The sequence below is a fragment of the Vanessa tameamea genome, chromosome 10, assembly GCF_037043105.1.
Source record: "Vanessa tameamea isolate UH-Manoa-2023 chromosome 10, ilVanTame1 primary haplotype, whole genome shotgun sequence".
Taxonomy (NCBI): domain Eukaryota; kingdom Metazoa; phylum Arthropoda; class Insecta; order Lepidoptera; family Nymphalidae; genus Vanessa; species Vanessa tameamea.
In genome coordinates, this window is record NC_087318.1 from 3557458 (window position 1) to 3566578 (window position 9121).

The following is a 9121-nucleotide window of genomic DNA, read 5'->3' on the forward strand; positions in this document are numbered from 1 at the left end:
GACAGATTTTAATGCGGTTTTTATCATAAACGAAATGATTCAAAAATTTGTATTTTTAATACATGCGTATTATAGTAGAGAAAAACCGAGTATTTAACTTTTCTAGCCCGCAAAAAACATGAACTTTTCTTTTTATGTTTGTCTCGGGATGGGTAGATGTTTGTAGATTCATATGTATTAGTTTACATAAGTTTGTAGTAAATGAGTAATACGTAAAATAAAAAAAAAAAGAAGTTGTAAATTTATTATTAATAAATATATTTTATTAATTATTAATAATAAATTAGACCGAAGCTTATCCACGGCATATGTACATATATACATTGATTTATATGTATATATACTACTAGACAAACTGTTCAAAATTGGCAATCGCGGAGATGTGGTAGATTATTTTTCATCTTTTTCTGTATAATAATAGTCATAATTGTAATGGTGTTAAGAAGATTCGAAAATCATTATAACAACATATAATCAAATTAATTTGGTAAAAACCTAGAAGAGATTAATTTCTACTTGAGAAAATTTACGACCATTGAAGACCTTTATTGCTCTCCGAGAGAATATTTTTTACAGTAAAATTAAATTAGATTTCTTTTGTAAATATGGTCGTTTTTAATAGTATTTGATAAAATAAATTATTTTTTTATCTTTTCCGCTATTGTTATATCCGTTTTAAGTATGTTCGGCATATTTGTTGTAATGCTCCTTCTTAGGTAAATCTAGTAAAGAGTAAGTGAAATGGCATATCAAGATGTCAGTCATGCATATAATTTTCGTGAAATAATTAGTTTACAAGAAAATATGAATTAAATTAGTTACTAACTATAAAATGATTAAATCATGTAGAAAAAGTGCGCATCCAAATAATCTCGATCTCGGTCGTTCGCATTCGACTAAATGTGTTGTGGTCAATTGATCGTAACCTTGCTCAAAATCTTAGTAACGGACAGTGCGTCTAATATATGTACATATGTAAGTCAATGTTTATCGATCTAACATATTAAATGCCAAAGATAATTCAAAAATATATTTGAATAAGCCTCAATAATGAATCGTAATAATCTGTATAAGATAAAAAAAGATAAAGACATGATATCGCGAATGTTTATGAAGGACATTTTAAGGGTTGGCTTTTACTACTAGTATTAAGTTGCAATTGTTATTGGGGAAACAATTTCGTATATGGTACAGGTTTGACCAATGATCACAAAAATATATCTGCACAATGCATATCCTCAAAATGAACAGTTTTCGAGAAAATTACGAAAAACTATAATAATTTATGAACCCTTTACCCAGATTAATTTTACAATCAGTCCTTTGCCCAAAGATTGCGTGAATGAGATCGCTGCTTTTGCGATAAGGCCGCCTGATACACCTCATGCAACTTTTGCCAATCCAAATGTCAAATTTATTTTTAAATAAATAGAGAAATAAATGTCGAAATAAGACAAATAGATCGAAGATCCAAGGCCCAGTGGTTAGAACGCGTGCATCTTAAACGATGACTTCTGGTTTACACCAGGCAGGCACCACTGAATTTTCATGTGCTTATAATTGTTTGTGTTTTATAATTCATCTCGTGCTCGGCGGTGGAGGAAAACATCGTGAGTAAACCTGCATGTGTCTAATTTCAACGAAATTCTGCCACATGTGTATTCCACCAACCCGTATTGGAGCTGGGTGGAGGAATATGCTCCAAACCTTCTCCTTAAAGGGAGAGGAGGCCTTAGCCCAGCAGTGAGAAATTTACAGGCTGTTAATGTAATGTAATGTAGATCGTACTATCTCTAAAAGCAGCATAAGCAAGGTTCTTTAAATCGCATAAATGTGTGCTTTGTTTTGTTAGTCAAATAAGCTAACACAAAACAATTAAAAAGAGATCGAACGTAAATATATAAAAAAAACCTATGAATAAAAGTATCATATGACCCACAAACTCATATACCTTGAGAAAAAAATAATAATTGCGTGACTAGATCGATCACGAATGATAAAACATTTCTAGAAAGTGGTATTATATTGTTTAAATTAACCTCGGTTTTGTATTATCTTATAATATTGATTTAATCGTTCGTAATTTTCTTGTTGATTACCATATATTTGCAATTAAAAATTTTAAGTATGACTTTAAAGAATAAGACAAGAGCAATGTGTTAAAAAAATGAAATTGCGTTTTTTAAGTTGCAGGAGGGATGATGTTTATAAAGTTGCCGGAATTATAAAATTTGGATATTGGACATTATTTTATTTTTATTTTTATATTTTTATTTTATTTTTATATTATTAACATCTCGCACGTTTAATCCAATACCGTCACTATCATAAAAAAGCAAATTTTACAGGAGAGCTATTTACAGATTTTAAGAAAACTGTATTTGATATAAAAAAATTAGTATTTACTTGAGTCGAAAAAAAAAATTTTTAATTTGTAACGACTATTATTCTAAAAGGGGGGTACAAATATTTTTTGTATTTTTATTTAATAGTTAGTTATTCATTTTTTTTAATTACTGTTTTAAAATAAATTCTATATTCATTAAAGTGTCATTTTATTCTCATAAGTGTATGGAAATACAAAAATAATAATAATTCATATTTTTCACCTAGCCGATCAATATCCTTTGGTTTGGTTGAATCGCGAAAATAAAGTAGCGAAAACGAAAAATAAACGAAAAACAATACTTCTAGTGGAAAGTGGTCACCGATAATATCTGCTTGGTTTACTACTCACCTACTTATAAAATACGTATAAATTATTCAGAATTCAACCTGTAAATTTATAAAAAAATATATAAATTTTGTAAATTATAATAAAATTGTTTTAGTGCACTTAAAAATCAATAAACATAATAATAACAAAACATATAATTTTGCTAGCAGATGAGTTCTATGGCATAAGTCTATAACATAAGCAATTAATCGCCATTTGTCTTAACGTACCACATTTAGTATTTATCTCGTTATACGAAAATTATTTTTTGTAATTATGAGATCCTTTAACTATCTTAATAATAAATCAGTCTTAATGATATTATATCGAAATTAAGAAAACAATCAGCAGGATTGCTATTGCATGAATTCAAACAGTGCTGTTACAAAACTCGTTTCCATAAAAGAATGGGATTAAATTATTATCAATGAGAGATTTTAAATATCTTTTCTTCCGAGCATTCAACTAAATTCTGAATCTTATACAGCTTTTGAAGGTCAAAATTATGCCTGCTTCTGGAACGTCCGTAGGCGTGATGATCATTCTGGACAAAACAGCTAATAATCGTTTTGAGCATAAGAGTTTTTGTGATAGACGTTAAGTTCGTCGTCAAGTTCTTTGTCAAAGTTTATTATCTTTATATCAGATAATCGAACTGTGCACATTCTTTATTTTTATTCAATTTACTACCAGACTCTGGCCAAATCTCTCTCCTCGCTGTTTGTGTAAGGGTCATGTATTGTTCAGGTATAGATCGGCGAGGTCTTCAAGAATTTTTAAACTTATTTTATGACCGAGTTGTCATTATAGTTTTAATTTTGAGGATGCCCATTTATTAAAAACCAATGAGTTTATGAATGTTACTGACAGCATGCATATACTCGTACATCAAAAACATGTATTGATTTTTCTGCTGACCAAACAGCTGTCAGAATAAACTACTATTTCTTGGTTTTGTATATGATGTATAGATTCCGATTTATTTTCCAAATACAATTTAACTTAATTTTCCGTCTTACCCGCCAGCTGTTGAGAGATTATGAATTTGATAAAACTAATAACTAATAAAACTAAAACTAGTAACTTTAAATAATAATTATATACATAACCTGCTTACTACCGACAAAACAAAAAAAAAAAAAATGGAAACCATGTGTTTACATTAAAGTACTAAGGTAATCAGAGAAAAAATATATATATAATAATAGCATAATAAAAATAACATAAAAAAACGATCAAAAGAATAAGTCACAAAACAAACTAATAGTGAAAAGTAACAAAATTAATTTCACGATGGAAATGGTGTTCCAGTTACAAAACTGGAACACAAAAATGTTATCAAAACGGACATTATTTCAAAAACTACATTATCTGAAAAATGATAATAGTAAATTGAAGTTTTACAAAAAAAAAAGACAAGTAATAAAAAAAAAATAATTAAAAATATTAAACAACATGAGCAAAAATTGTGGTTTATATTTACAAAGCAGAAAGGTTCACTTAACAATTTAATTTAATAAGATTCTAGATATATTCTGTAGTAAAAAACTCGAATTTCACCGCAGAACACGATCGTCAAATGTTAGAAAGTTATATGCGTAGTCAATGTCTGCAACATATTCACACTTTATAAAACTAACTATAAAGGTATGATTGTCATCCCAAATTTTACTAGCTCGTACACAATAAGGAAATTCATTAAGATAGATAAAATGTAATTAGAAACATATTAACATAAGTGATTTTTATTTTTTTTACGAGTGAGATTTGAAATTATTTCTTGCAGAATAACACACTGATCATTTCATTAAATTCTATGTACTTATAATATTTTTTAAATTTCAACTCAACTTGTTATTGTAAAATTATTATTACAAATATAACAATACCATAAATTTTATGACTAAATACGTTGATTGATATTAATATACGCAGACTAGATGTGCATAGCTCTATTTTTGTTCTCGTTATTATAATAAATTAGAGATAATCACAATACTTCCTATAATTGGTAATTGTAGTAGAATACGACTTTTTTTTTTATGGCATTGGTTGGCGGACGAGCATATGGGCCACCTGATGGTAAGTGGTCACCACCGCCCATAGACAAAGGCGCTGTAAGAAATATTAACCATTCCTTACATCACCTATGCGCCACCAACCTTGGGAACTAAGATGTTATGTCCCTTGTGCCTGTGATTACACTGGCTCACTCACCCTTCTAACCGGAACACAACAATACAGTGTACTGTTATTTGGCGGTAGAATATCTGATGAGTGGGTGGTACCTACCCAGACGGGCTTGCACAAAGCCCTACCACCAAGTAAAACTGTATGTATGTATGTAGACTGTATGTATAATGAAATTCGTATATCAATAAATAAATAAATATAATGTTTGAAAAATCTATGCAGACTGCATAAATTATCTTATGCAATCTTTACACAGATTTTAATTTTACTAAGTATTCCATTCAAAAATTGGTTCTGTATACATAGTTGTTCGTAGACTTAATATAGCGTATTTTTGTTACGAATCGTGATTCAATACAATAGTATTGACTTTACAATTGTATCTAAACCAGTTCGATTCTTAAAAAAGGTAGTCGTAACGTTTGATGGAGTTTAATGTTTTCGTACTTAATCTCTCAATAAAAATAAGCAGCTTAAGATTTATGCAATGTGTAGTGGGTTTAATGTTTCTTTGTATTTCACAATTAGGCGCTAAATGCCCTTGTATTTAACTCGAGTATTTTAATAATTACTTGGCGGGACAAGGTTTGGCAACACTACTGTTAAATAAATCATAATAAAAGTTGCCAATTCATAAATATCTAAATTATTTTAAGTGTTTTTCATGCGATTTCGTTACAGTTATTTCGATTAGTATTTATTTTAATATTTCAACTTATCATTTAAATTTTCGTCTTTTTATTAATGTCTTGGTGTGTGTAAATGTATATACGTATGTGTAGGTAAATGATTTATGAATGGCGGAAAGTAGTTCCGCTAGTATGGACATCAAACATATTTTAAATTTTATATATTTCTGTTTAATATTATTATTAAAATTATGTATGATAAATAAATAACATAAAATGTATAATAAATATTATAACTACCTAAATGTATATCATTTATGTACATATTTATGAGATTGTTTTTGTGATTTCGTTTTGTCAAATTACTTTATGCAAATAAATAAAATTTATAATAAGTTGTTAATGTGTGTATTTCGAATATATGTTCAAATTCAAAATGATGTATAACTTTAGTTTACAAAATATAAAGAGTACGAAAGAGTTGCGATTGGTCCGGCTATGAGTGAGACGGAAAGAGATTAAAATAAGAGAGTAAGAGAGAGAGAGTACCAGTGTAAATATATGTGTAAGTACCTTCGTGTATAACACATATCGCTTTATAAGTCAAAATCAAAATTTTATTCGAGTAGACCTTGACAAGCAATTAAGAGTCACCATTTTACAGAACTGTATTAAACGTAAAGCAACCATTGGTTCGAAACGTAGTTTATATCGAGAAGAACCGGCAAGAATCTAAGAAGTTACTCTTTTCCAACATTTGATATACAAAATTATGTCAGTTAAATACACTTATATACATATATGGTGGGATATATCCAACCTGAAAGTCAACGAATATTAGCTCCACGCTTTATTATCTTAATAATCTTGTGTTGAATAATATGCCTTATTTATTAATGTTTTGTTAACAAAAGGTTTGAGTTTATGAATCGAAAACGTTAAAAATAACCTCGTTATTACAGAAACGAATACCTCGCCCCAAAAAGGATTTATTGTCTATGCGGAGTCAGAAACTTGGCGTTATAAGCGTATGCTTACTTGTCGTATTCATGCAATGAGTAACACTGATTCTATAAAGTGATCAATGTTACTGAATATACATAACGTTGCTGTAAATACATTGTGACGCAACTGTAAGTATTCCTACTTTGTTAAAAACATTCCAATGGGAGTTCCTAACTTTTAGATTAATAATAGACCGGAGAGGTATCTTTTGCAATATGCAAATATAATAATAAGTACGAGTATATTCTAACAATTTACAAACAAGCCATGTCCGAGTCTTAGTGATTTTATCTCATTAATCTTTTATATATAAATACAATGCCATCAACGTAACAAAAAGTGTTTATTATATACAATGTATTCAACACATATGTTCACCTTTGAATCGTATGTTATGAATATAAACTTACATAAAAACAAGCTGTCTGTCACGATTTCATACGATTAATGTTCATACAAAGTAAATCAAAGTTAAATTAAAGTGTAAATTTCAAATAATTGTTTCTCATCTTACGTTATAAAATAAACCTATGTTCTACATACATTTACATTAGCAGCCTGTAAATTTCCCACTGCTGGGCTAAGGCCTCCTCTCCCTTTGAGGAGAAGGTTTGGAGCATATTCCACCACGCTGCTCCAATGCGGGATGTATTCCACACATGTGGCAGAATTTGAAATTGTGGTTGAAATTAGACACATGCAGGTTTCCTCACGATTTTTTCCTTCATCGCCGAGTACGAGATGAATTCTAAACACAAATTAAGCACATGAAAATTCAGTGGTGCCTGCCTGGGTTCGAACCCGAAATCATCGGTTAAGATGCACGCGTTCTAACCACTGGCTCTCGGCTCTACATACGGCTTTTTAGATTCAGTTTTTTGGGTCTGCGAGTTGATAGTCAGGACAAAAGTTTATGTGAGTATAGTATAGCAACAGATCGACTAATAATCTTTTTGTTCTATTAAAACAAGTATTTAACTCGATAATTACATCTAATGCATACATTACATTTATAATACTTTTATATCGGTCATGACTCAGAGTAAGGCCGACATATTAGTTCCTCTATACGTCGGAAATGGGAGCAAGGTCCGTGTCACTCGATACCTTCCTTCCGTTGCTTTATCAATTTTAAAAGTCTTACCAAAGATAATATTAATTGTGTTCTAATTAACATTTATCGTTTATCTCAAATGCTGCTCTTGAAATGTCATAAATTGTTTAACTATGACATTTCCTTGTGGATGTGTTGCAGGTAGTCGAGATAATATTATAATATAGTACATATAATTACACTAATACTAAATTGACTTGGTGATCTGTGGTTAGCTTATAATGCTGCAGTCCTAGGTTCAATCCAGAGCCCAATAAAAATATGAATGATGGAATAAGGATTGCATACCCACTTAGATGCCGTGATCGAAATGGTCTGGAGGGTATCGTGGACACGTACGTGTATTAAATTCACTTAAACTTATTATGGCGTTTACAATAATGACGGGACGGACGGTTGATGAGATTTTTTAAGACAGTTAAGGTTTTTTATTAGAAATGTAAATATTCTCATTGGATTGTTATTGTTATTTGATAAGGATAAACTGTGTTACAGTCATAAATATAACACCGCTAGGCAGAAACATTTTATCTTAAGGGGAAAGTTTAATAAAATAAGAAAATAATATCCTCAATAACATTAATTTAATTCGGTATACCATTAAGTATGCTATAGCATTAAGTGTTATGTAACACAATTTGTTTCTCAGCCTTGTGATAAAGTAGTCGAAAGTATTTATAGAAATGTAATTGAAGAAGCTTAAAATATATTTTATTTAAATACACAGAGAACTTATCGTCTCGTATGGAACCTTATAATAATAAAACATAATATGGCCTATAAATTTCATACTGTTGGGCTAAGTCCTCTCCCTTTTTGAGGAGAAGGTTAGGAGCATATTCTACCGCGCTGCTTCAATGCGGATTGGTAGATTCACATGTGGCAGAATTTCGTTGAAATCTCGGCTGGAACCTTATAGTTTATAAAAGTTATTGTTACTAATTTATAAAAGTTTTATTATAAAATCACTGCGAAATACTACTGACTGACTCATCACGAAATCTCTGGAACTAGGTTCGATAGATTTGAATACTCCTTTCGCGAAGGAGACGCTAACTGAGATTAGGATTTTTGGGAAGGATTTTTAGGAATCACAGCTTTAAGAGGAGAAGTGGAAAGAGTAACTTAGTATTATACTCGTACAAAGTCGGGACGGACAACTAGTGAATCTTTAAAAACAATATCACATTTATATCCATTAGTTTTGTTATTATGTTTTTTTTCATGCAGTGGTAACCTTTGGATAGGCATCCGTACCCTCTGTAGATTCTTACCCATTTAAACTACTGCAATGGCCGTGTTTGGCCTGGATAACAGGGACTGCGGTATCGTGTGGTATCGATATATTGCATCTCCACTGAACGGGATCGGCCTTTTTTGTTCCCGCTTTGACGTCTCCATCTGCACCATGACGGTCTCACAGGAGAAGGCTATGGTCCTCCATGCTGATTCCCCGCGGAGCAT